The following is a 27815-nucleotide window of genomic DNA, read 5'->3' on the forward strand; positions in this document are numbered from 1 at the left end:
CCATTATAAAAATATTACAATAAACATACTTAGATACAATGCTCATTCTACTCATAAGTAACTTAAAGGAAATTCATTGAAGACAGATTCATTCAAAGTAATTTTAAGCAATGTAGCCAGTCATATGTAAGGTGTACTCTATTTAAAAAACTAAAGCAGCAAACAACAACAACAGCAACAACAGCAGCAACAACAACTACAACAATGACGACGACAACAATGACAACAACAGCAGCAACAACAACAATGACAGCAACAACAACAACAATGACAGCAACAGTAGCAACAACAACAACAACATGGTAAAACAAAGACCAAAACTCCAAAGTGCAATTGCTCCCAAGAAATAACTTTCATGGTACATCATTTGGTATCAACAAGATTATTACTAAAATTTTAAACCTATAATTAATAATAAAATAAAATATACTTAAGGATAAAAAGCTGTTTAAATTAATTTAAATGTAGTAGTTTATTGGACATATATTAAAACAATGCTTCCTTAATTTGGACTGCTAATATTTTCCATGATAGCACATTTCCTATTAAGTTTTTCCAAAATAAATAAAAATGGTTACTTTTATAGTACTTGGCTTAAATGAAATATTGGATAAAATATATTAAACATATAAAAAACAACTAGAAGGTTTGTCTAAACTCTAATAAGCTGAAAGGCTATAAGAGAATTTTGCTATAAGTTGAGATATCATATAGTTTTAAAAGTTCCCTTAACAATTGTAGGAATCCATAAAAATAATAATAAAATTTGAGACTAAGTGGAAAGCCTTTTACTTAAATAACTGTTTGGCAAGGTATCTGGCTTATAAAATATTCTCTTTCCAAGAATAAAATTGGAATAGAATGCCATGTCACCTTTGCTTTTTAATTACCACAATGGGAAGACGAGCAAATTATAATATCAATCAACAATAAGCCTCTTTGAGTGAGTATCAATTGACTCTGACCATAATTGATAACCTAAGCCAATAGTACATTCTGTTACAATTCCAAGTTCAAAAGGTTAATTATGGCCTGGCCACAGGCTCATCTGGAAACCTGAAGCTGATTGCTATCTGCCTTCCTAATGAAGATGTACTGCGCATATTAGAGAGCATACTGACAAGTGACTGGGCCTCCGATATCAGGCAGGAAGCAAGCATTAACCTTCACCACGACCATTTAACTGTCACTCTCCCATATGTATCCCACTAGGTCTTCTTAATCTCTGAGAACTAGAGCATCTGATAACCACATTTCCCTTGCAAAGGTGAGGTTTTTCCTTAAGGTATAATGAGTACAGGAATCAATATCAGTAAGTCAATTCAAACTATGTTTTGAATTAACAATACCCAGGAAACTCAAGAAGACATTAGATGGATGACAAGCATTATCATTCGTCATCCAAATCTTTAATTTGCATGTAGATTTACTGCTCTAGTACAGAGGCCATTGGACAAATATCAGCATCTTTCTCTAGGAAAGCCACTCTGCTTGCTTTCTATTTCACAGGCCCTGATGACAAGAAGATATAAACAGGAAGAAAAAGTTAGGCTGAATTATGAACACACATAGAACCAATTCAGGGATGTATGGTCCTACAGCACTTCCTATTGGAATGAAGATGTTCTAGAACAAAAAGACAGAAGCTATGGTGAATTCAGTCCAGGACAATCCTGAACAAATCATGGAACAAAACTAAGAAGAAAACCACTCTTTTAAAGGAGAGCAGAAGCAACCTGGTGCACTAACAAGCAGACTTCCAATCTGAGGCTGTCAGTGTGCTGTGAGACTTCACTACAGCCTTGGGTCTCAACATACACCACGCTTTTCAAATACTTAAATGACAATTAAAATACCGTGACTCACATTCAAGACTACATGAATAAGACATGTTTCCTATACACACAGTTTCTATCCTTACCAAAACTAACAGTTTAATTATGAAAAACATGCAATTAATACTTTCCTACCCTCATTCCTCAGCATGCAAGTATTAAATCAGTTTATCTTTGGAACCTATTGATTTTTAAGACTGCTGTATGAATTGCTAACATTGAGTTTCACTTTAAAAAAATCATTAAATGATATTTAGGTTAGCATCAAGACAGAATTTTCTGTAATTTCTGAAATGATCATATATATTTTACTATCTATTTATGATGAGTGGCATTCTTAGAATAATTATAAAAATTAGAATGTCAATTTATTCTGAAGAAGGATAAGATGGCTTTAAGTCTTGTAGTATCAAACATTCAGCCAGGACGTCATATAAAATTAAGCACATTCATTTCATTAGAAATCAAAATTACTTATTTTTAATAAGTGGAAAATTATGTCTTTAAAAATATTATAGAAAATGCTTGACTTCCATGTTTATTTGATTCTACTTTTAAAACTTTCAAAAATGTACTTTTATTTTATGTGTATGAGCATTTTCCCACTATATGTGTCCCACATGTGCATGAGTATCTGAGGTGGCTAGGCTGGGGGCCTCAGAACGCCTGGAACTGAGTTACAGACAGTTGTGAGCTGCCATGTGAATGCTGGAAACTGACCCATCTTCTCCTCAACAGTAGCCAGTGCTCTTAACTGCCGAGCCACCTCTTCAGCTTACTGTGTCTACTGATCTGCCTGCATGCCCAAACTGCATACAAACTCCCCAAGTAGCAAGTGGTCACAAATGGGAAGCCCTTCAAAAGCCCTGGTCTAGTGTGTGTTTAGAAGGTAAGGATCAGACACGAGAGAGAGAGACAGCCTCGATGACTTATCCTTCTCTTACACTGTCTGTGTGCAATCACACAGAATGAAATGGTATAAGGGCAGGGTGCACTCAAGTTTGATAAGCCTAACAAATGTTTCTTCTTTTTTCCCTCCCCACTTTGAATTTCTTTGTATATCTTATTTTCAGCCAAAAATCTCAATATTAAAGTTGAAAAGGCATGATGGGAAATTTCTTTAAAATCTCTACAGAAATAAAGTACTATATAAATTCTAAGTTCATAAAACATGAAGTCAGTCATCACTAAGTATTAATTAATGTGGCAAGAACATTTTATAATTCAGACTATTAAGATCCTGTTTGGACTAGTGTATTTCCAAAATTTCCATCATTTCCTTGAAATTTTTACTAGAATCTCAGGAACAACCAGACACCAGCTTCTGCACTAATAACTAGCCTCTGAGGATGACATGGTCTATAGAAAGGTTAATTAGTAGTTAGCATCTTCTTTATATCTTTCTTTATAAGTGCAAAGAGTAGACCCTTTCTTAGTTACATTAGTATTTTCTTAAATGTTTTCTTTTTTTCAGTAAGTTTTAACGTTTCCCTTAAGAACTCAAAGTGAAAACTATTAAAGAGCATCAAGTGAGGGGTAGGGTTGCTATCCCACACCCAAAGCTCTGACCCATAATTCTTCCTGCCTAAAAGAATTGCAGGGATGGAAATGGAGAAGGTCCACCAACAGGCCCTGAGTAGGTTCCAGCTCAAGGGGAGGCCCCGAGACCTGACAGCATTACTGAGGCTATGGGGCATTCACAAAAAGGGACCTATCATGACTGCTCTCCAAAAGACCCAACAAGCAGCTGAAAGAGTCAGATGCAGATGTGTGCACCAATGAACAGAAGCTGCTGACCCCTCTGGTTGAATTAGGGAAAAGCTGGAGGAAGCTGAGGAGGAGGACAACCCTGTAGGAGGACCAGCAGTCTCAATTAACCTGGACCCCTGAGATCTCTCAGACACTGGACCACCAACCAGGCAGCATACACCAACTGAGATGAGGCCTCCAGCACACATACAGCAGAGGACTCTGGGTTCAGTCAGAGAAAATGCACCTAACCCTCAAGAGACTGGAGGTCCCAGGAAGTTTAGAGGTCTGGTGGGGTGGGAACATCCTTGTTGGGGGGGGGGGGATGTGGAGGGAGTAGGGGAGGAGGTATGGGATGTGGAACCCTGGGGGTGGGGGTATGTGGACCCGGAGGGAAATGAAATCTGGAGTGTAAAAAAGAAACAAAGACACGATTAAAAACCACATGCACCATCTGCTCTTATTAACACTGCTCAGTGCTGTCTTCCATTAAATCACAAGGTTGCTGGCTGTTTGATACCTGGTTGGTTCAGATCCCTAAGTTTTAAGGTAGGAACATTTCAATAGCATATATAAACCGTACTTTGAAGGATGAAAAAACCCTCACTCCCTTCAGACTATTTTTCTCAACTAATAATTACTTTTAATGAAGTAATTTTTTAACTCAAAAAGTTAGCTATCATTATGGTGCAACTAACCATCAACTATGCAGTCACTGTGTATTTTATTCATTTTAACTCAACTAATGGTGATTTAGTCCACCTAATTACAAACCCAAGGATCTTTCCAACTAATGACACTAGCTTACACCCAGCTTTGATTCATTTTTGCCCAAAGCACTGAATTCAAATAGCGAAAGGGGATTCACTGCTACAGACAGAGTGCATGACACAGCATATTCACATCTAACATGAATATTATTAGACTATATAAAATCCAAGCAACAATGAATTGTATAGTCCTTAAACAACACTACTTAGGGTTCTTCTCGCAGCAGTTGTGAGTTCATTTCCTCTTTGTCCCTGAAAATAACAACAGTGAGGATAAGTATTGTCTGAAAGTTTCCCTCTTAACACAAACCTGATTTCCTGACCATTTTTACCCTCTTGCAGGAAAGAAGGAATACTAAACTATTTCTTTCCATTGACAATTTAGGCTTGAATGCAATGTGCTATTTTTGTATGAGCATTAATTTCATAAATGTAACTGGCTGCCGAATACATGCTTAGCAATGTTTACATGGGAGGAGGGAGACAAAGTTTTGTAACTTGACTAGCTCAAGCCCGACGGATACTGGATCCACAGTCCCCACAGGCTGAAAACTTCAATGCCTCCCTCTAGATGCTAGGGCTACTTGGAGGAGTTCTGGAAGCCTGGGCCCAAGCCAGAGAAGGATCGTTGGTGAGCATTACTTTCTGGCCTGCAAGGGTCTGAACTAAGCTTCTCTGTCCTGTCTTCCCATTAGAACTAACTCTGTAGACACTACAAGCTAAAATATAGTCAGTATGCCCTTCTTAGTTGTTCCTAATAATTTTGTTAGAATAACAAGAAATGCAACTAAAATAGTTCTATATAAACAAAAACTGGCTACTTACAGTCTCAAGAAAATTTATTTCCCTCTTTCAAAACAATATCAGGACACTTAAACACTGTAGCAAGAATCTGAGAGGGCAGCAAATACAGGTGGCATGAATCTCTGTCTCTTCATAAGACAGAACCATGAACATTTATAAGCAAATATTCTTAAACCAATTTAATATATGTGGTCAACACCAAATGCCAATTACTGAGCTGAAGAGATCAACATTCTTCTCAGGATCTAAGAAGCTCTTGGAAAGTTTAAGACAGATCCCTTGATGGCTTGAAATAGTGGCATCTAGATTTCATCTACTTTGATGGTAGGAGGACTTCAGAATGGTCACATCACTATGATACGAGAAAAGACTTTTAGGAAAAATAAATATAGGTGACAGATACTGTTAAATTTGCTTCTTTGAGATTTTTTCCAGCGAGCTGGAACTATAGCAATAATCCAGTGTCAGGTCTCATTTGGCAAATAAGATCTGAGTGAAGTTTGGCCCTACAGGGAACTGGAGGAGGCATAGTGTCTTGCATAGTTTATTTTGAAGGCGGGAAGAGTCTCAGGAAGTGCCCTATTTCAGTTTATTACTCTGCCACTATCTCAAGAGGTGACTATTATAGAAATAAATGTGACATCGACCATCAGTCCCAGATTAGGAATATTTTTGCTATAAAAGTTACTGTGACATGATAGAGTCACAGATTAATTTGCCAACTATTTTTTTGGTATTAAACATAATCTGAAGCATTACTCAACATATTATTGGAAAATTTCAAATGCCAAAGGCTAAAGTCTAAGTATCAGAGATGGAAGGAAGTACCAGAGCCAAAGAGCTCCTCCTGGTGAGAGCCAGGTAAGCACACAGTGTAATTGCTATATCAAAAAAGGCATAGAAAAGCCTGAGGAAAAATAATGCGAATTTGGGGGAACAATAACTTGTCTTGGTGGGGATTTATGATACTTATTAATGAAAATTATTTTAAAATTCAAATGTAGACTTTTACAAAAAAAGAAGTGTATGTTCTTTAGAAGTAATATCCATATTCAGGTGAGAACCATGCAGAAACTGATAGGTTACAGGTAATATCACTAAGTAAAATTTTGCTATAAATAATCCCTTTATTACATCTTTTTAAGGTATCAAAGTACACTTCCAAGTAACTTTACTTATTGTTAAAAGCATGTCTTTAGAAAACTTTCTGGCTTATTAAATTGATGTGATTAGAATGAAACGTTAAGCCACATCTCGTCAACATAAAACATAAGAGCCTACTATGTGCCATAGCTAGTTTAAGCTGCTGTAATATAGCACAGAGTAGGTGTCTTATATGCAATAACAAGGCGTCTGTCATAGTTGTGGAAGAAGACTCTCAGGTGATGTTAGCTAGCATTGAAAGGTTTAGTGAAGAGGTTCTTCTAGGTAGCTCACTGCCAAGTTTCCATGGCACCATTCTACAGGTGAGAAAGCAACCTAGTTCTCTAGCCTTTTCTCTGAAGGGCACTTAGGTTATTCATGAAAGCTCCTCTCTCCTGATATAGCCTCCTTCTAAAGACCCTCTTCTGAACACTATAACACTGACAACTATGCATTAACACACAAATTGGGTGTGGGGAAACAAACTCACATATCATGAGCGAACAATGTGAAAAATATATTCAAAGTAGGGGATTTATTTATTAACAGGATTAAAAGTCCAAAGAAAAATAAGAAGTGGACCTATATTCAGGGATCAGTCTGCTCATTTTGTAATCTTTATCGTGTTGAAGAAATGCTGTGTGTAGATGAGGGTGGGTACGGTGTTGGCAAGATGGTGATGCTGGCTGTTCTCCTCGATTGCTCCCCACCTCATATATTAAGGCCAGGCCTCTCATTATAACTGAGATCTCATCAATTCATTACAATAATTAGCCAGTGCTCATCAAGAATCCCATGTCTGCTGGGGTCACAGATATGCTCTCACCTCCCCCCATCACTTACATGCCTACCAAGGGTCTAAATTCTCCAATCTTACAGACCACGCCCTCTGCCAGCCGAATGATATCCTCGGTCTCACTTTCCTGGTTCTACCTTGAAAGTTACAGTGTAAGAACAGGAGATTGTAGGAACATGAGAATATCTGGGCACTTTCCAACTTCTGGCTATCACAAATAAAGCCACTATGACCATAGTGGAGCACGAGCCCCTATGGCATGGTAGGGGATCTTTTGGGTAGACGCCCAAGAGTGGTATAGCCAGAACTAGAAACAACCCAGGTGTCCCACTAAGGAAGAATAGATACAGAAAATGATCTATTCTTTTCTAAGAAGAATAGATACATTTACACAGTGGAATACTATTCAGCTATTAAGAATGAGGACATCATGGGTTTTGTAGGCAAATGGATGAAACTAGAAAATATCATCCTGAATGAGGTAACTCAGACCCAAAATGTCATGTATGGGATGTACTCACTAATAAGTGGACATTAGCCAAAAAGTACAGAGGATACAACCCACAGAATTCAAGAAGGCTAACAAGCAGAAGGGCTCAAGTGAGGATGTTTTAATCCCACTTGGGAGAGAGAAGAAAGCAATCACAGAGGGAGGAAGAAGTGAGGAAACTGGGTTGGGGAGGGGATGGGGAGGAGAAAAGGGAAACGAAATCAGGTACTGGGGGAGAAGCCCTGAGGGCCAGCAGAATGAATGGAAACAGGAAACCTCAGGAGGTAGGAGGTGGAGGATGGCCCTATAGATTGCACCAGAGACCTGGGAACTTAGAGACTCTCAGTACTCAAAGAGAGGGATCTTAGATGAAATGCCTTACAGTGGGGAGAAGGAACTTGTGGAGTCCACCTCCAGTAGAGAGACAGGGCATCAGGTGGAGGGAAGGGCTTGCCATCTATAGTAAAAATTCTGACCCAGAATTGTTCTTGCCTAAAAGAACTGCAGGAACAAAAATGGAGAAGAGACTGAAGGAAAGGCTGTCCAGTGACAGGCCCTACTTGGGATCCATCGCAAGGGGAAGCTCCAAGGCCTGACACTATTACCGATGCTATGGTGTGCCCAAAGACAGGAGCCTAGCACGGCTGTCTTCCAAGAGGTCCAACAAGCAGCTGACTTGTATCCAGATGCAGATATTTGTATCCAACCAACGGACTGAAGTCGGGGACCCCTGTGGTTGAATTAGAGAAAGGCAGGAAGAGGCTGAAGAGGAAGGCAGCCCTATAGGAAGACCAGCAGTCTCAACTAACCTGGACCCCAATCCCACCCCGAGATTGCTCAGACACTGAGCCACCAACCAGGCAGCATACACCAGCTGTTACAAGTCCCCTGACACACATACAGTAGAAGGCTGCCTGGTCTGGCCTCAGTGAGAGAAGATGCACCCAACCCTTGAGAGACTTGAGGCCCCAGGGAGTGGGGAGGCCTGGCAGAGTGAGGCGGGGTGGGGTCATGGGGCGAGGAGGGGATGGGGAACTGTCAGAGGGTATACTGGGAGGAGGATAATGACTGTGCTGTAAAAAAAGATTAAAGATAAATGTTAAAAATTAAAGAATTAGCATATAAGAATATGTACTAGCAAATTACATACTAAAATGATTGATTGAAGTCATAAAAATGAGTTCAAATTCTACCATTTACATTAATTTTTATTAAACTCCATAATAATCCTATTTATTACCATTTTCCATATAAAAAATCTGGACTCTGATAAAGTTTTTATGACTTTCCAATTGACAATACTTGGAAATTAGGAAGTAAATCACACTAAAGCAGAGAGCTTGAGTTCTACAACATTCTTTTTAAAGGTATGGGTCAGTGTAAATGTTGAATTAAGGTAGGTGAGGGGGTCACAGTTTTATCTGAAATTATCCAACATGTACAGGGCTATTTACATCCATGAATTTATACCCTTAGACAAACTCAGAATAAATTATTAGCTATCTGAAACCTTCAGGCACCCAGAGTACACAAGAGAAAGGCTGATCAATCTAGTGTCCTTAGAGTGTCTGTAACAGTGTCTACCCATCACCACCCCAAACCTTTAAATAGGAAAAGGTCAATCTGTCCAATAAGGGGAGGACAAGCCATGGACAACTTGGTCAAACCAACTCAGGGAAAGAAGCAGAAATTAGGAAGGACCCATGATCAGGGATCAGGGAGGCACATTTAGAAATGCTATAATAAATACATTTTATCTATTTATTTATTTACAGTGCCAAGAAGTGAACAAAGGATTTGCATGCACCAGGCAAACACTCAATTAAACTACAATCAGCTGATTTATATGTGCTTACCTAATGTAATAAAAATGGCTTCTAAAATTTAAAATGTTACAGAACTTCAGAATTAGGAGAACTGTTTGATCATTTAGGTTACTTCAGTTTTAAACACGGAAACAAAGGATGATAAAATCTAAGGACCATGGATGAGTTACGAGCTCATTTCTTTTCTAAGTTTTTCAGTAAACTATCTGAAGTATAGTGCACTGCTAAACCTAGAGCCAAGCACACAGATCGTATGTGAGAGTCTTCGTCCAACAGAATATGCTTTGTAACTTTTATTAACAAATGCCTGAGTTAGTTTTAATGTGAATTACAGTGAATATTTCCAAATCACACAACAAAAACATATTTTCTACATATTCTTATCTGTATGTATCAATTTAAGGTTACTACGCTTTAAAGTGTTTAGAAGAACTGTTTTGTTTTTGTGGTTGTTATTGCTGCAAGACAGGGTTTTTCCATGTAACTCTGCTGTTCTGGAACTGGTGTTGTACACCAGGCTGGCCTCAAACTTACAGATATCCACCTGCCTCTAGCTCCCAAGTGCTTGCATTAAAGGCTTGTGCCACCATGCCCATTGTAGAAGCACTGTGATTTAGAAGTATAATGGGTGTGTATGGGTGTGTGTGTGTGTGTGTGTGTGTGTGTGTGTGTGTGTGTGTGTGTGTGTGTCTGTGCGCACGTATGCAATTGTTTCTTTGTTTATGTAAGGTCTCAATTGAATTTACAGTCTAGTCTTCAATTCACCATGTAGCTAAGGCTAGGCTTTAATTCCGGATTCTCTTGTTATTGCTTCCTAAGTAAGATTACAAGAATGCACTACCACATCTGGCTACTAGGAATATTCTTCACAGTGAAATCTTGTAATTTGAAATGTAATTCGAAATCTTTATAATTTTAAATCTTGTAATCTTGAAATTTTTACCTTAAAACAAAGACCAGAGCATGACACACTCAGTTAATATTGAACACTTGTATCAGACTGCAGCTGATTGTGAATTTACTGCAAAATGCTACATCAATCTAACAGCTCATAAATCATTCATAAAAAACAAATCTGCAGAGTATATTGAGAGGCATTCTCGGCCCAGATTCCTTTATTCAATGACCATGACATAGCTCTTATTCTCATTAAATGAAGTGGAGATCTGTCACCTCAGTTAGTTTTACTGACTAGAGAGAGCAGAGGAAAGAAAGACATTAAAAACACTGGCTAAGGAAAGAGCTGGAGTGAGAGCAACTGAGTACAAGCCTCAGAGATAGAGCCTGGGCAACAGCAAAGGTCAGCTTCCAAGTCGGATGGATCTTGACTTTAAATGGCACTTCTGCCATTAGCTAGATGAATGCAGAAAAAGCCTGGAGACCTCAGTCTCACCATCTATAATAGAGCTGAATCATCCAAGTTACCACTTTATGGTCAATGTTAGCACAGTAGAGCTTTTCAACATAGGAAAACTAGTACTTTTTTTTTTTTTTGAGGGAAAAGTTTGTTGTATAAATTATACTTAAGACTAGAGAAAAACTCTGAGATATAGCCCTCCTTTTTCTTATAAAAATGCCCCAAAAGGCTCTATATTACCATGGCCAGTCATACACAATTTCTCCCTTCTAATAGTGATAAAGAGTGTTCTATGCAGAACGGTCTATTTGCAGCAGCCATTCATTGCGTACATGGAAAAACTGCTGACACCTAGAGAAGATATTTTCCCGTAAAAGGTTGAAGTCCTTAAGCAGCAAAAAACACCAACGTCCATCATCTTTAAACCCTATTGATTTCTGGTGAAGATTTAAAAGGCTGTTTACTTATTTCCCATCATTCCTGTCAGAGCTGTAACAGTTCTCTTCCCACTGAATAAACCTCTCATGATCCTCTTGGTGATTAAGGTCAGACAAAATGTCAAACTCCTAATGCTAAGTGCTTTCACATTAAAATTTCATATCAAATCACCAAGTAAAATCCAAACAAGAAGTCAGACATGTAAACAGTTCACACAAAAAAGGGCTACAGTGACCATTACAGAATACAGGTACACGGAAATGTGTGGGTGTAGGGGGTGGCACAGTGCTGCAGTGACCATTACAGAATACAGGAAATGTGGGGAAAACCTTGGCAACAGGTCAGAACACTCCCTTCTTCCTTTCTAAATCTGCATCTTCATATTCTATTCTAGAATTAGGATACCATGCTAAATTCAAGTTGACCGACCTCCCTCCATCCCTCCCTCCCTCTCTCCCTCAATCCCTCCCTCCCTCCCTCAATCCCTCCCTCCCTCCCTCAATCCCTCCCTCCCTCCCTCCCTCCCTCCCTGTGTTTCTCTCGCTCTGTCTGTTTCTGCTTCTCTCTCTCTCTCTCTCTCTCTCTCTCACACACACACACACACACACACACACACACACACACACCACCCACCCACCCACCCACCCACACACACACACACACACACATACACACACACACCACACATGGTGGGGGGGGCAGGAATTGAAGGGAACAAGAGACATTATCAGTTGTGTCCAAATCATTAGTAGAGACGGCATGGGTGGATGGAGTACCTAACCCTAACCCTAACCCTAACCCTACCCTAACCCTAACCCTAAACCTAACCCTACCCTAACCCTACCCTAACCCTAACCCTAACCCTACCCTAACCCTAACCCTACCCTAACCCTACCCTAACCCTAACCCTAACCCTACCCTAACCCTACCCTAACCCTAACCCTACCCTACCCTAACCCTAACCCTACCCTAACCCTAACCCTACCCTAACCCTAACCCTACCCTAACCCTAACCCTACCCTAACCCTAACCCTACCCTAACCCTAACCTGAATTAAATATTGGTAGGTCTTACAGGCATGAACAGAAACAGAGCAAAACCATGTTACCCACACCTATCTTCCAGTGTTTCTTTTCCCACTTCCTTTATTCCCTCTCAAAACAGAAGGCCCTAACCTGCTACCGATCTGACATTTGTCAACCACAAACTCAGAGAGAAGAGAGCGTCTCTTTCCACCCAATTTTAGCAGCTTCAGAAGTGAAGTACCATTAGTGTGGACTTCACTGGTTCATATGGCTGTATTAAAGCAATGACTGGTAAAATTAAAGTGATCTGATTGGTCAGTCAAGCCTGGGTATGTTTTCATTCCTGATGCAAGAAGATGGAGTCTCCTAAGATATTCTCACAGAGACTAATATCAGTAGAGACGAGTGCCAGATCAATAGTGCTGTAGATGACAAAGTGACTCTGTACCATTATCAAAATCGTTTACATTGCTATTTACATGTAACATATAGCTATGGAGTTTAAGGACTATAATGTAGATACATTTTATTCACATAATATAAAGTTGATGGCATATCAAATACCCCCTTTTTGCAAAAACAGGTCTTTGATGAAGTGTTCATCTTTGATGAAATTTCTAAACACAGGTATGAGGGCATAGCCAGTAATTCCAGCATTTGGGAGGTAGAAGGAAGAAAATAAAGGACTGGTGAATGTGGGCTAAATGAGATCCCTTCTAAAAGAAAAACAAACAGAAAGAAACTTCCAGAAAATATGGTAATTCTAACAAATCAAACCCTTTTCCTTTTCAACAGTTGTGTATCTTTACTTAGGCAGTAACTTTCTTAAACAAACACTTGACAAACTCCCAGAGAAACATGTAAAATTTCTTTATCAAAAAAACAACACGTGGTAACTTTGCATTAGTTCTGAAGGATAGAAGTCTGGCATGGGTTACTCTGCAGCGGTTCTTTCATGGTTTGGAACTGGTCACCAGAAGGCTTATGGGATGCTCCTGGAGCTGCCATCTCCGTTACAGACCCTTCCTGCTCAGGACTGTGGCTTGTGACCTTTGCACTTCTCTCCCAAGTCCTCTGGACAGGCACTGCCTCATCACTGCTCAGAGTGTGCTCTCTCACACAAGCCTGGTGCTCCTCAGACAGGATGCTCGGTACTGCTCCAGTACCAGCAGCAGCAGAGTTTACTCTTCTTGTGAGCCTCAGGCACAGCCATTGGTAGAAGAACTCCTGGAGTCTCCCAAGAGCCTCGAGGTGCTTCCCGGTAGCAAACTTCCTGGAGTGTCTGTGAAAGACCCCAGCGGTCTGAAGGCTGTTAATCTGTGCCATGAACACGCTCTTTCTCTTCTTCAATTTTCAAAAGTACTGCCAACTCCCCAATCTCAAGGACCAAATCGTGGCCATTTAAGGTATTATTATTATATTATATTATTATTATTATTATTATTATTATTATTATTATTTAAATGAATTTTGATTATTCACCCTAAATTATTTCTTCTAAAATTCCTGATTTTTTTTGTGTCAAACTTGCCACATAAACTCAAGCCAGGTATGGTGGTTCACTTACACCTATAATTCAAGTACTGGAGAAGCAGTGAGTTCAAGGCCAGTCTTCACTACAGGAGATACTGGAATGCTGAGAGAGGGGGTTCTACCCAGACTCAGAAGCGTCCTCAACTGCAGCAACAGGGAGGGAAGGATAAGGAGGTCAGAGATCCTGTCTTATACTTCTTAGTATTCCTACCCTATTTGGATTTAATAATTACATTCTCAGCAAATTGGGGAATATTTTCAATGAGTAACTTCTGGATATTTCCTAGGCCACCCATCAGCACCCATTTTTCTTATACTTCAATTAACTGTACATTAGAATTTCTCATGGTAATTTTTAAATTTCTGCAATTTATTTAATCTACCAATTTTAAAAACTTCTTTCCAGCATGCTATTCTTTTTAAGTGACAACAATTACAGATAAACAGGTCATGAGTCTGGCAGATGGAAAGAGGTATAATACAAGAGAAGGTTTGCACCGAGGAGATGGAATGGATAAATGATGTGACTATGATCTCAAAAATAGAAATATTATAAAGTATATTTATTTACTTATTAAAAACCCATACAAAGTTATAATACGAACAATAAATTATTAAGAGCTGTAATATGACAGAGATCTTATAGGTCAGTATGAAAAATGATGAAAACCAGCTAATGACCAAAGACCACAACCAGGAAGTGTATCTAAAAAAACCCAAATGGAAAACACAAAGATTTTCTTTGTATTAAAGAAATGTAACAAAATATCTGAAATAGTCAATTTATCTTAAGACTTGTAAGGTGACAATGATGTAACAATGGTCAGCTGTAGAGAAAGAAAACTCTCAGACATCACCACAGACCTTCATGAGGTACTGAATGAATACAATATAAACAGATAAAAGTCTCAGGTGACTGATGCTGGTAAGGAACACTCCTCCATTGTTGGTGTGATTGCAAGCTGGTACAACCACTCTGGAAATCAGTCTGGACAGAAAATTGGACATAGTACTACCTGAAGACCCAGCTATACCATTACTGGGCAAATACCCAAAAGATGGTCCAATGTATAACAAGGACGCATGCTCCACTATGTTCATAGCAGTCTTATTTGTAATAGCCAGAAGCTAGAAAGAACACAGATGCCCTTGAACAGAAGAATGGATACAGAAAGGGTGGTACATCTACACAATGGAGTACTACTCAGCTATTAAACAGAATGACTTCATGAAGTTCTTAGGCAAATGGATAGAACTAGAAAATTTTACCCTGATTGAAAATTTTATCCTAATCATACACATACAAACCCAAAACCCACAAATGATATGTACTCAGTAATTAGTGGTTATTAGCCCAAAAGCTTTGATTACCCAAAATACAATTCATAAACCTCATGAAGCTCAAGAAGGAGGACGACCAAATGCAGATGATTGAGTCCTTCTTAGAAGGGGGAACAAAAATATTCTTAGGAGGAGATATGGAGACAAAGTGTGGGGCAGAGACTGAAGGAAAGACCATCCAGATACGGCCCCACCTGGGGATCCAGCCCACATACAGTCACCAAACCCAGACACTATTGAGGATGCCAAGAAGTGCATGCTGACAGGAGCCTGATATAGCTGTCTGCTGAGAGGCTATGCTAGAGCATGACAAATACAGAGGTAGATGCTTGAGGCCAACCATTGGACTGATAATGGGGTCCCCAATGGAGGAGTTAGAGAAAGGACTGAAATAGCTGAAGGGGTTTGAATCCCATAAGAACAACAATACCAACCAACCAGAGCTTGCAGGGAATAAACCACCATCCAAAGGCTACACATGGATAGACCCATGGTTCCAGGTAAATATGTAGCAGAAGATGGCCTTGTGGGGCATCAATGGGAGGAAAAGCCCTTGGTCCTGCCAAGGCTCGATGCCCCAGTGTAGGGAGGCAGGAAGGGGTGGGTGGGGGAACACCCTCACAGACCCGGGGTGGGGGGTTGTGGTGGGCTAAGTTATGGATGGGAAAGCAGGAAAGGGGATAACATTTGAAATGTAAATTTAAAAAAATCCAATAAAAATCCCACAAATCAATGTATCATAAACATTAAAAAAAGTCTCTGTAATCACACATGTGAAAAAGAGACTTAAATGTTAGAATAGAATAGTGTGTGCCTTTGCAGTAAGTTCCCCTTTTCTGCCTGGCTCCTGAGAAAGACTGAAAGAAACTTAAACTACTAATAAAATTCTCTACTGTCCTTTCTCGTGTATCACACACACACACACACACACATACACACACACACACACACACACACACACACCCCACACACACACATACACAAAGGGCACTTTAGTAGGGATTGTCTCTGCTAAAGTCCCTCTGCTCAAAAGTACCAATATTAAAAAAAGTTCCAAAAAAAAATATTGCTCTATAAGTAATCTCTGCATCAAGCACTTCCATGTTCCCTGAACTTTAAAATGTGTACATGTTAGTGGTTATATGTACATTCCTCCCATGAAATTCGTTTCTCAGAATGTGCATTTTCAAACTTACATAAAGATGGTCTCTGGCTACATCACAACCTGCTGGGGCTCAACACTCTCTTCTTTGGAGTCCCAGAGATGGAATTCATATAAACAAATGGATTTACATTATTTTTTCTACAAGGTAAATTGCACAGACACCTGCCTTCAACTTTTAAGAATAACACAGGAGGTATGCACAGAATAAAATAACAAACCTGAAAAGGCAGAGCTGGGACTCAAACCAGAGGCTCTTTCTTTTTTAATTAACTTATTTACTTCACACCCCATTCACTGCCTCCTCCCAAAATCCTCTCCCCTCTCCCTCCCCTTCTCCTCAGAAGCTCTTTCTAAAGCCTGCACTAACCAGCTATGTCAGAGTACTTACTCGTACAGCAGGCCCGCGATGGAAGATTAGCTTGCTTTTTTGCATGTTTCTTCATATATAAGCCAAAGTCTGTACTGTGTGCTTATGGATGACTACAGATAAGTTCTTGTTTATCATTAAGAACACTTCCTATGGTGAGTTCTAAGAAATTATGGTTTGTGTGGCTATTAATCTCACAGAGAATATCAATCCATGTCCACAGCTATGCTGTTTCATTTGAGCCATGTGCAGACAGTCTCAGACTAGAAGGCGACACACAAGGGCATTCTATCATCTTTGCTCATCTGTCCTGAGATCACAATGATGTCATCTGTGAATATGTTTGAGGTAGCCTCTCCTGTAACCCTGGCTGGCCCCCAACTCACTATGTACCAGATCTCCACTACAGATGGTTGTGAGCCACCATGTCATTGCTGGGAATTGAACTCAGGACCTCTGGAAGAACAGCCAGCACTCTTAATCTCTGAGCTGTCTCTCCAGTGCCCCCCTTTTGCATTTTAAAATAAAATATAATCACATTACTTTCCTTCTCCCCTTTCTTCCCTCTAGCTCTTCCTATATGCCCTCCCTATAGACACACCTCCACACACACACACACACACACACACACACACACACACACACCCCTCCCCCCCACACCTCCACACCCCTCCACACACACACACCCCTCCACACACACACACCTCCACACACACACACACACCCCTCCACACACACACACACCCCTCCACACACACACACACCCCTCCACACACACACACACCCCTCCACACACACACCCCTCCACACACACACACACACCCCTCCACACACACACACACCCCTCCACACACACACACACCCCTCCACACACACACACACCCCTCCACACACACACCCCTCCACACACACACACACACCCCTCCACACACACACACCTCCACACACACACACCTCCCTTCCCCCCCATACCTCCCCCCCACACCTACACACACACACATCCCTCCACACACACTCACCTCCCCCCCCACACCTACACACACACACACACACACACACACACACACACACACAAATATACAACGTGTTGAGTTCATTTTTATTGTTTGTGTGTATACGGCTACAGAGCTGATCACTTTGCATTGGATAGCCAGTTAGAGAAGAGATTCATCCCAGGAGGAGGCTAATTCTCCCTCTCAAAACTCATTAGTTGCCTACAGTTCTGTTAGGTGTGGGACCTCGGGAGACTCCCTTTTACAGTTTACCTTCTGTACCATTATTACCACTGTTTAGGCCTTGTTATGTAGTCACTTCAAAGAAAGGCAGTCTCATAGCATATTTTCTAGTATTCTGATTCTTAAAGCCTGTTGGTCCCCCCTTCTATGATACTCCCTCAGACGCAGACCCAGAGGCTGTGATAAACATCTATTGGTTGGGGCTAGACTTCCACGATCCACTGATCTTTGCATTGTGTCCAGTCATGGCTTTCTGAAATGTTCTCCATGTACTATAAGAAACTTCTCTGATGAGGATTAGAGACTTATTTGTGACTATTAAGGAATGGTCTAGCAAAGTGGCAAGAGTAGATTGTCTTTAAGATCCATGACTTCATTAACCCTTGGTAGTATCTAGCACAAAACTTAGCTCCAAGTGCATCCAATCTGAAACCTGAAACCTGAAAAGCTACAAGTGCTGAAAGAAGACAGGTAGTGCGTTACATGACATCGCTGTAGGGAAGGCTTTCTAATAGAACTTCATTGGCCCAGAAAGGAAGGCCATGACTGGCAAGTGGGGCCTCATCCCCTTAAAAGCTTTTGTACAGCTAAGGAAGCAATCAACTGAGCAAGGCAAACATTTAGAGAATAGAAGTCTTTGCCAGCTAAAGTGTGACAGACAGAGGGTTAAAATCCAGAATATACAAAGAACTCAAAACGTAGTCAACAAAACAAATGAAATCACAAATGGCTACAGATCTGAAGAGAAAATTCTTAGTAAAAGAAAAGAAAAAAGCTAAGAAATAATGTGTCTGTCTAAACAAGCCCAGAACAAAGCTAATACAAATAAACACAAACAGATACAAATAGATACGGTATTGCAGAGTGAAGTAATCTCCTGGGTTCTGTAGCAATTAGGGAATGCAAATTAAAACACCTCTGAGATCTCAATGGCTAACTAAGATCAACAAGACAACTGACAACAAGTGATGACAAGGCCTTGGGAAAAACAGAACCCTCATTCATTCTTGAAGGGAATACAAAATGGTACAGCCACTTTGGAAATCAATGTCGATCTTTTGCTTTGTTTTTCTGAGGCTTCCTCTGTGTGGCCTTGGCTGTCTTGGAGCTTGCAGTATAGACCAGGCTGGCCTGGAGCTCACAACAATCTGCTGGCCACTGCCTCCCAGTACTGGAATTAAAGGTGTGCACCACCATCGCCCGGCCATCATTTTCTTACTGTATTAGTTCTTGATGTACAACAGTGAAATTTGCTATGTCATATGTACTCTGTTGGTTTCAAATTCATCTCAGGCCTTATTGGACTAAAATCAAGATGTCAGCAAGACTGTTTTCTGCCCTGTAAATTCTACAGTAGGTCTGTTTTCTCTGGCAAAGCAGGGCCTGAGTGGTCCTGATGCTGCATCCATCTGCCTCTTTCCTATAGCACTAGTTCATTTGTAGGAACCAACACATCAAACCATCCTGATTTCTCCTGCTGGGACCTGCATTTGGATTTTGAAAATTAACTTGTGTTTCTCATAGGAGTGAATTTCCTCTTGTCAGCAATTATTCACCTTGCCATTGATCCTTGGATGGAACATAGGAACACGCTTTATCCAATGTGACCTCTGATCTTAAAGAAAGGGTGATTTTGGTTGCTTCCCTCCCTTGGCAGCTTGCATAGCACCTTCTGGCACCATGAAAGCTAATCTGCAGAGAGGAGGCTTTCAGGTCAGAGGTAGCTCAAATCCTCGCAGTGCTGTGTCCAAAGTGCATGGTGTCTTCAGAAATCCAGCCTTATTCTCATTCTCTGGGAGGCAACCTATGGAAACAGCCAAAGCCTATATTGCTATGGGAGTCGCTTGTACTTTACGGACTAAGAACTAGGAAGGGAGTTTGTCATGTCAGGTTATAAGGTTTTTGTTTTCTTTTTCCTAGATAGTCTATAGCTCTTGGGGGGAACAATTTTTTTTTATCACTCCAAGTGGCATAACTTTATTGAACAAATATGCACACAAATAGACTCATATGTAATCATAGACAAAACATAAAATAATGAGTTCTTGTGGCCTTTTCAAAGAACAGAACTGTAATGCTATTATCTTCTATTTCCTTCTCTTATTGTACTGCTGTACCTTTTCTTCCAGACTTTAACCCAATCCCTCCCCTTTTCCCGTTCCTGTCACTATATTCTGCTATTCACTTCCCACTTTTGATGCCTAAGAACTACAATTAGGATCAGCGTGGCAAAATTCCCCAAAGGTGCCACGGTGGCACTTTATCCTGAGGGCAGTCAGCAGGGGTCTAACTGGACTTATTGTCCACTCAGCAGGAGGAAAATTATGCCTAGTACTAAAGTCCTAGCCACCTACTCAGCTCATGAGGTCATGGATCCTAGAGGACAATCTATTACTGTCACTTTGCTAGACCAAAACTCCTAAGGTGCATTCTTACACTTATGACCACAGAAAAATACTCACCCCCTCATCAAAAAAGATTCTCTTTACACCTGATAGAGACCATTACAAAAAACAAGACCATAGTGGAGAGATCAATGGGACCAGAAAATGTTCAGTATCAATAAACACGTCCTAAATTACAGGGAACATTGGAGAAAAATAGGGAGAGAGCGTTAGGAGCCAGTGGATGGAAAAATCTGTGAGATTCTGTCTGCTAGATATGCCAGGAAAGCTTCACCTATGAAACCTCACAATATGGCTGCTTAAATAAAACCAGAAGGAACAAAGACAACACAAATAGATACATGAATGCAGGAGGAAGTAATCTCATGAGGCTCCACCCCTAGACAAGGAACTGCCGGCAGCTAATACTAACAATACTTAGAAAGGGAAACTTAGTCTCCCCCACGAAGAGTTCTCTGACTGGTTATCCAATACCAAATGATCAGCCTTGAAACCATTCACATACATACATCAGTACTTAGCACATTGGATTTACTTACTTAACACATACACACACATCTGTAACAATAACAGTTACAGAAAAAGAGGACATGAACTTTAGAGGGAAGAGAGCTTATGGGAAGGGATGGCAAGGGGAAATGATTTAATAATGTTTTAATTTTGAGGGAAAAAACCCAGCTAACTATAATCCCAGCACTTGGAAGGCAGAGATAGGAAGATTTCTATGAATTCGAGGCCAGTCTGGTCCACACATCAAGTTTAGGTCACCAGTGTTTTACAGTGGGACTCTGTCTCAAAACAAAGCCCCCAGAACAAAAGCAGCTGGTCTTTATGAATGTTTCAATGCCATATTTAATCATATTATAGACAGAAACAAAAGTATTTCTGGGGAGGGGACATCCTCTCTGCTAGAAGTTTCTTTTTAAGTATTCAGGAGGAAGGACAACTGGATACAGTGACATAGAAATCATAGAGTGATCAATTGCCTTCTTCTAAAACTGGAAAATTTAGATTGCAAGACCTGGGCCAAGCTTACTCCACAACAGGTAAGACCACGCCTACTGAGCTTTTGTCCTTTTGTTTCCCCGAACAAGTAGCATTTCCTCGGCTTGGTCCATTTGAGTTCTGGCTGATTTTGTTTTAAATTAATGATGGTGTGCTTGGCCTTCAAAGGTATCTTTCATCAAGACTGACCCCCTACTAAGGGGTCAGGGTTTCCTTTTGTCACTGGGTAGTCTTGATAATAACACTGTCCCATGTTGGAGTTTGAAGTTCCTTTGTGAAGGTTCTTCATCAATAGTGTGTGACAGATCAACCCACAGTCATCTCTTTTTCTGAACACAGGCAACATGATTTTTTTTTTTAAAATACTGCTTCATATTATAGCTGCAATGTTCATTTTCCTCTTTGGCTTCTCAAAGTTTAAGTGACAAACTTGCTGTCATCCTTGACCCAATCAGAATAAAGTGTACTGTTCTACACAGCATCCTGTCTGTTCCGTCACATCTGCACACTTGTTTTCAGTTATAAGGAGTTCCTGGGTTCCTGTCAGTTTCCTTTATTATTATCTAAAGCATAGAGCTCAGCCCCAGAGTGCCAGATGGAGCAGGCAGTCAAACAAAAGGTGACCCTGAAGTAACTCCTCTTCATGACGCGTCCACATGAAGCAATCATGGAAGCAGAGAAGAAAAACACAAGGTTGAATCAATCTTTTATAAATAAAAAAAAAACAATCAAAATTTGGGTTAATGTAAAAAATTTGGCCCTGTACAGATATATTAATAGCTAAATTCTAAAGAGTCTTCTAGAACTTTAAAGAAACTTTAGTCAGCACTTAAAGATCAAAGGCTGAGATTTCACTAACGGACAGACTGCTTGCATGGATGGCTGAGGCCTTATGCCCAATCTGAAGCACCAAAGGCACCAAAGGGGTTGGTGGCAAAACCCAAATGAAACAGACAAAACGACAACAAAGAGACACAGAGGCCATTAGGTGCAGACACCAGACATTAATGCACCAGAGACAAAAGGAACAGCCTGGTCTTGCTCACCTCAGTCTCACCGACTCATAAGCAAATCTTCACCTCACTTTGCTATATCCAAATGATTTCTGCAGGGTAATTCACCTGACGATCAAGCGAGCTCTAAAGAGCCTGGCCACATTAAAATAGCACACTGCATAAACTGTGCCCCATTAGTTATGCAGACACTACAATAAGTTTCCCTTTTGATTATGAAGTTTCTGTGTTTTCACTATGACCACTAAGGCTTAAATATGTAATTTAATAAAGTCTTAGCTTTATCTACTTGGTTTTCCTCTATGTTTAACATGTACTTATGTTTTTTAATGAGTAAAATTTTTAAAATCAATTTTATTATTAAAAAACTTGCAAATTTAAAACATCACACATCAAAATTAGCCAGATCCAAAGTCTATAATCTGAATTACCTTCTATACAGTTGGGACAACCATTCCGAAGCTATGGGGCTTCACAATGGATTTTATGTTTTTTTCATTGAATATATTTTTATACATTTATGTTAGCATTCCTTCCAGACTCTGCCCAACAGTAACTTAGCTAAGGAAGAAGCAAAAGACCTCTATAAATAAAATGTAAGACACTGAAAAGTGAAATCAGACACTGGACAACAGAAAGAGCATCTATGTTCCTGGACCAGTATAATCAATATTGTGAAGACTGAATTATCAAAAGCACTCTACTGATTCAAGGACATCCCCACTAAAAATTCTAAGGATATTCTACACACAACTAGAAAAAAAATCCTAACATTCATTGGAAACACACACACACACACACACACACACACACACGAAAAAAAAAAACAAACAAAAACAGATACCCAAAGCAATTTTAAGCAGAAAGAAAACTGTCAGGAACATCTTACTATCTGACCTCAAACTACATTGTAGAACAATAGGGACACAGAAAACATAATCCTGGCACAAGCAATAGACCCACAGACCAGTGAAACAACTCAAAGATAAACCCAGACAGCAAAGGAAACCTAATCTTTAATAAAAGTGGCAAAACCATGATCGAAAACATGATAAACTTAAAGAGTGTGGGTAAAACTGGATGTCCATCCGCAAAAGAATGAAATTAGGTCCTTATCTCTCACTCTGTACAAACAACTCAAATTGGATCAAAAACCTTAATGTAAAACCAGAAACACTGAAACTATTAATGGAAAAGCCTTCAGGATATAGACATAGATAAATTTCTCAATACAACACCAATAGCACAGGAAACAGCCCCATCAATTGACAAACATGATTATAAGACATCAAAAAGCTTCTGGACAGCAAATGAAATTATCAACAGAGTGTCAGTCAGAATGGGTGAAAATCTTTGCTAGCTATACTCCAGACATGTGTGCATGTGTTCGTGAGCTCCCCCCCATACTCTCTGCATGTTTATTATAATGCAAATAACCAATAAATATTTTTTTAGTATTTAACATCCCTAACTATCAGAAAAATGCAAATTACAGCTATATTGAGATTGGCTGAGTCAGGTCAGAACAACTACCACTCAGTTATAAGAACGACCACAAATGGGTCAGGAGAGTGAGGAACTGATACCCTGCTGGTGGTGCAGCCTGCATGGAAACTGCTGGGGAGGCTTCTGAGAAAAACGAAAAATACGATTACTATATGACTCAGCTATACCAGTACTAGGCAGATGCCCACAGCAACAGGCTACTACAGAGTTGGTAGCACATCTACGCTGATTGCCGAGATTTCCACGGGAAGTAGGAAAGTGGACCAGTGCAAACAGATGGCCACCAAAAGGTAAAGGGACAATGAAAATGTATACATATACACAATGGAAGTGTACTCAGCAATAACAAAAACTGAAATTACATACATATTTGCAAGAAAATGGATGGCCCTGGAAAGCATTACATTAAGTGAGGGAAGCAGGGCTCAGAGAGAGAAACACTTCCGGAATGCTTTCTCTCAATACATGAATCCTAGATTCTACTAGCAAGATATGTTGATCTGTGTGAGTGAAAACATAGGAAAGGCTGCAATAGGAACACAGTGAGACCTTCAAAACAGAAAGCTTCAAAGTAGCAAGAGATGAGTGACTGACCGCGTAGAGAGACCTCTTACAAGACTGACTGCAGACTTCTCAGAAGGACCGTGGTGAGAACACTGCAGAATCATCCACTAAAAATGCAGAAAGGAAAGATGGACACAGAAAACAAGCTTCCCATCAAAACTGAGGGTGAAAAGTCTGACCTCCCACGGTTTATCGATGGTAGAAATAACCGTACAAGCCATGGCAATGAAAGCCGCGCATGCGGGGAGCCAGCCATGTGTGGACGTGACCTAGAGTCGGACGAATGGAAATCCTTAAAGATGCAGTGAAAGAGGGAGCACTGCATCCAAACACACAGAGAAGCAGAGCATGCACTGAAACAAGACTATGTGCAGAACGTCACTAAGAGCACACGCAGACTGACATAATCCAAAACAACAACAACAATAACAACAACAACAACCAAGGGTGGGGGTAGGGTAGGAATAAGTAGATGCCACAGACATGCACTTGGTATCAATTCAAATTAGATTGTTATAAATTCCAGATGCTAGCTGTTAATCTCATTGGTAGCTATTAACAAAATTGATTTTAAAATTATATAAAAGGAATTAAACAGACAATAAAAATTGACACTAGAAAAATCTATCCAACAAGAAGGTAGCATGAGAGAAGCTCAGCACTGAAAAACGCAAATGCATAGAAAACAACAAATGGCAGACCTAAGCCTAATTATTAAGATTAACTTGAAATACTAAAAGAAGGGACTTACCACTAAAAGACAAAAGAGCGTACAATGGTAAACCCCACTAACTTTGTCTGGCTAAGTCATGTAGAGGGTTTTAAATCTTGAAAGGTCTGTGAATTCGTACAATGGCTTAAGGCGCAGAGTATATAAGGAAGTTTGAATGTATAAAATTTACAAGAAAAATTCAACATTCTCTACCTTTGGAATGTACAATGTAACTGAAATGCAAAGTTGAGAAAAGACACAGACCTTATTATACTTTACTTAGCAAAAAATATTTGAAAGTAGGCTGATAAAATTTCAAAAGTTATTATACACAATCTTGGCTAGAGCAGTGTTGAAAAGATAAGTCTGAAGAAAATTACATCTAGGGAGATCAAACATGAAATAAATGAGGGTAGACTAAACTGAAACAGTTACAATAGTCAAATGCAAATTAAAAAATTATGGAAAGTGAATGCTCCAAAAGAAATGTAGAAATTATTTAACTTCAGGAAAAAATGTATGTGACTTAGGACAAGGGAACAAGATTTCTTGCACTTGATAGAAAAAGTATAAAGCATAAATCAAAAGCTAGTAAAATAACTGCATCTGAATGAACAACTGTTAGTGCTTTTGTGACGCTTCAAAGACAAGCAATATATGAAAAAAAAGCATTTGTAAGCTGTCCATGAGAGACACAATTTGCATATAAAATTACACTAATTGTTGTAAGACCTAAATGACCTAACTAGAAACAGGTAAGAGATTTGAATTGATAGTTGCCCAGCACATTCTTGGGAAGAACTAAGTATATCAAAAGATAGTCATTAAAAAGATATCATTAAAACTATGAGACTTAACAACTCTATTGAATGGAAACAAAAGAAAACAAAACAAAAAGTTCACTCTCACACTAATTCTAACAAGCACTGTAGAGAGATTATCTTATGTTTGTTTGGATATGGCACCTGTCAATAATAAAGCTGATGGCCTACAGCTTAGGCAGGAAGTAAGAGGGTGGGATATCCTGGAGGCAAAAAGAATCTGGGAGAGTGCCAGGTGGGAAATTCATGACCAGAGCAGAGCAGAGCACCTGAGTACAGGTAAGCAGCTGCATGGCAGAATGTAGGTTAAAACAAATGGGTTACTTTAGTTAATATCTAATAAGCCTAAAATATGGTCAAGGTATTTGTAAATAGATTTTGAGTCTAAGTCTTATTTCTGGGATCATGGGGCTGGAAGGAAGAACCAGACCTAACTTCTACAAAACAAACTAATAAGGGTCTAGGATTTATAAAAATAAGTCAGTGTTGAAATACAGATCACATTAGAAGTGACTTAGCAGATTTAATGCAAACAGCATAATATTTAACGTAATGTAAATTAAAATAAAAAAAAACTCAATGCCTAGATTTGCCAAGATAAAAGGATTCTGAAGGCAAGGTAATAAAATGAAGTCAAAACTGATTCCTGCCTTTTGTAAGGTGAATTGTCATCCACACACTTTTGTGTGTATCTTTCACCCACTAAATTCATTTCCAGGAATATACAGGCCAGATACTAGATGCAGAACAGGTTTACACAAACATGGTTACTGCTGAAAGTAGCAGTCACATTGTTCCCGACAGGCAGGTCAAACAAAATATGGTTGTATATACAACTGCAATTCAGTTACTAAAGGTACAACTGCCAGAGCAGTGGAATTTGTCTGTGATTCCTGCAAGGCGGGAGGAGAAGTCGGGAGAAGGCAAGAGGAGAAGGTGGGAGAATTAACTGTAGCCTGGGCAACACAGGGAGACCCCATTTCGAGGAGAAAGTGAAACAGTGTGCAGTAAATAATGGTAAAAAAACTCAAGTTCTAATATAATCCTCTCTGTCAGACACACTAAGGTCCACATAGGACAGAACATTCATATTAACTAAAAACTGATACTAATGTTGCTAAATTGAATCTGAAGAGGGAAAGACCGGTCAAATCATGGACAATCACACTTACGTTACTTACATTCTAGAAAAGGCCCAAGGACAGCAGTGAGGACTATCAGTGGTTGCTATGGGGAGAGAAGACACAAAGCAGGGCATGGCTTTGATGACTACTTCTGGAAACAGGTAACTCCAAAGAGAAAAAGTTAACTTTACTGTATTCTAATTTAGAAATGAAATGGATTTAGGCTGATGTTCTCATCAAGGTTATCTGCTTTCTTCCAGAAGGACTAGATTTGGATACTGTTTATTTCTAAAGCCTTTGTTTTCATTTATTTTAGATTTAAATACAATTAGAGCCAGTCTGCTAAGTGAAAGCAGTGGGTGGGGTGCTACTGTTTGTCATACCCTCAATGTCATTATTAAGACTCTACCTGAGGATGCGGAGAGAGGTCCTCTCACCACGGAAAGGAACGAAGCCCATACACCTTCCTAGATTGTAAAGTAACAGGAACCGGTCTATGCTGTACCACATCTTAAGACGTTAATGAGCCAATAGCTTTCGCTTCTCTTGAACGGCAGCTGTTTTTCTTTTCATACATATACTTATTAAAAAAGCATTAAGCTAGATATTGACAGGTGTTTCTCTTCTCTTTATAGATATTTGCCATCCCTTTGGTCTGAAATCATGTCAAACCTTCTTCATCTTCATGTAATGTAGACATGTTTTCTCTGCACAGGAGAGGAGAACACTGTGCACATTAGAAAACTGTTCATATTGCTATGTTATACATTATAATTAGCTTGGCAGAGCTA

The 27815-nt window shown here is 39.7% G+C and overlaps 1 protein-coding gene across 10 annotated transcripts in view; it reads right to left on the reverse strand.

The window, feature by feature from the left end:
* Positions 1 to 27815, reverse strand: part of Ranbp17 (RAN binding protein 17) — a 302529-nt gene that overhangs the window by 146015 nt on the left and 128699 nt on the right. The window contains exon 16 of one of the 10 annotated variants that reach the window (XR_010055174.1): positions 21114 to 27731. The exons of the other annotated variants lie outside the window; for them this stretch is intronic. The gene's annotated coding sequence lies outside the window, so the exon portion shown is untranslated. Of the gene's footprint in view, positions 1 to 21113; positions 27732 to 27815 lie in introns of those variants that run through there. 10 annotated transcript variants of the gene reach the window in all.

This window comes from Rattus norvegicus, chromosome 10 (assembly GCF_036323735.1).
Source record: "Rattus norvegicus strain BN/NHsdMcwi chromosome 10, GRCr8, whole genome shotgun sequence".
Taxonomy (NCBI): Eukaryota; Metazoa; Chordata; class Mammalia; order Rodentia; family Muridae; genus Rattus; species Rattus norvegicus.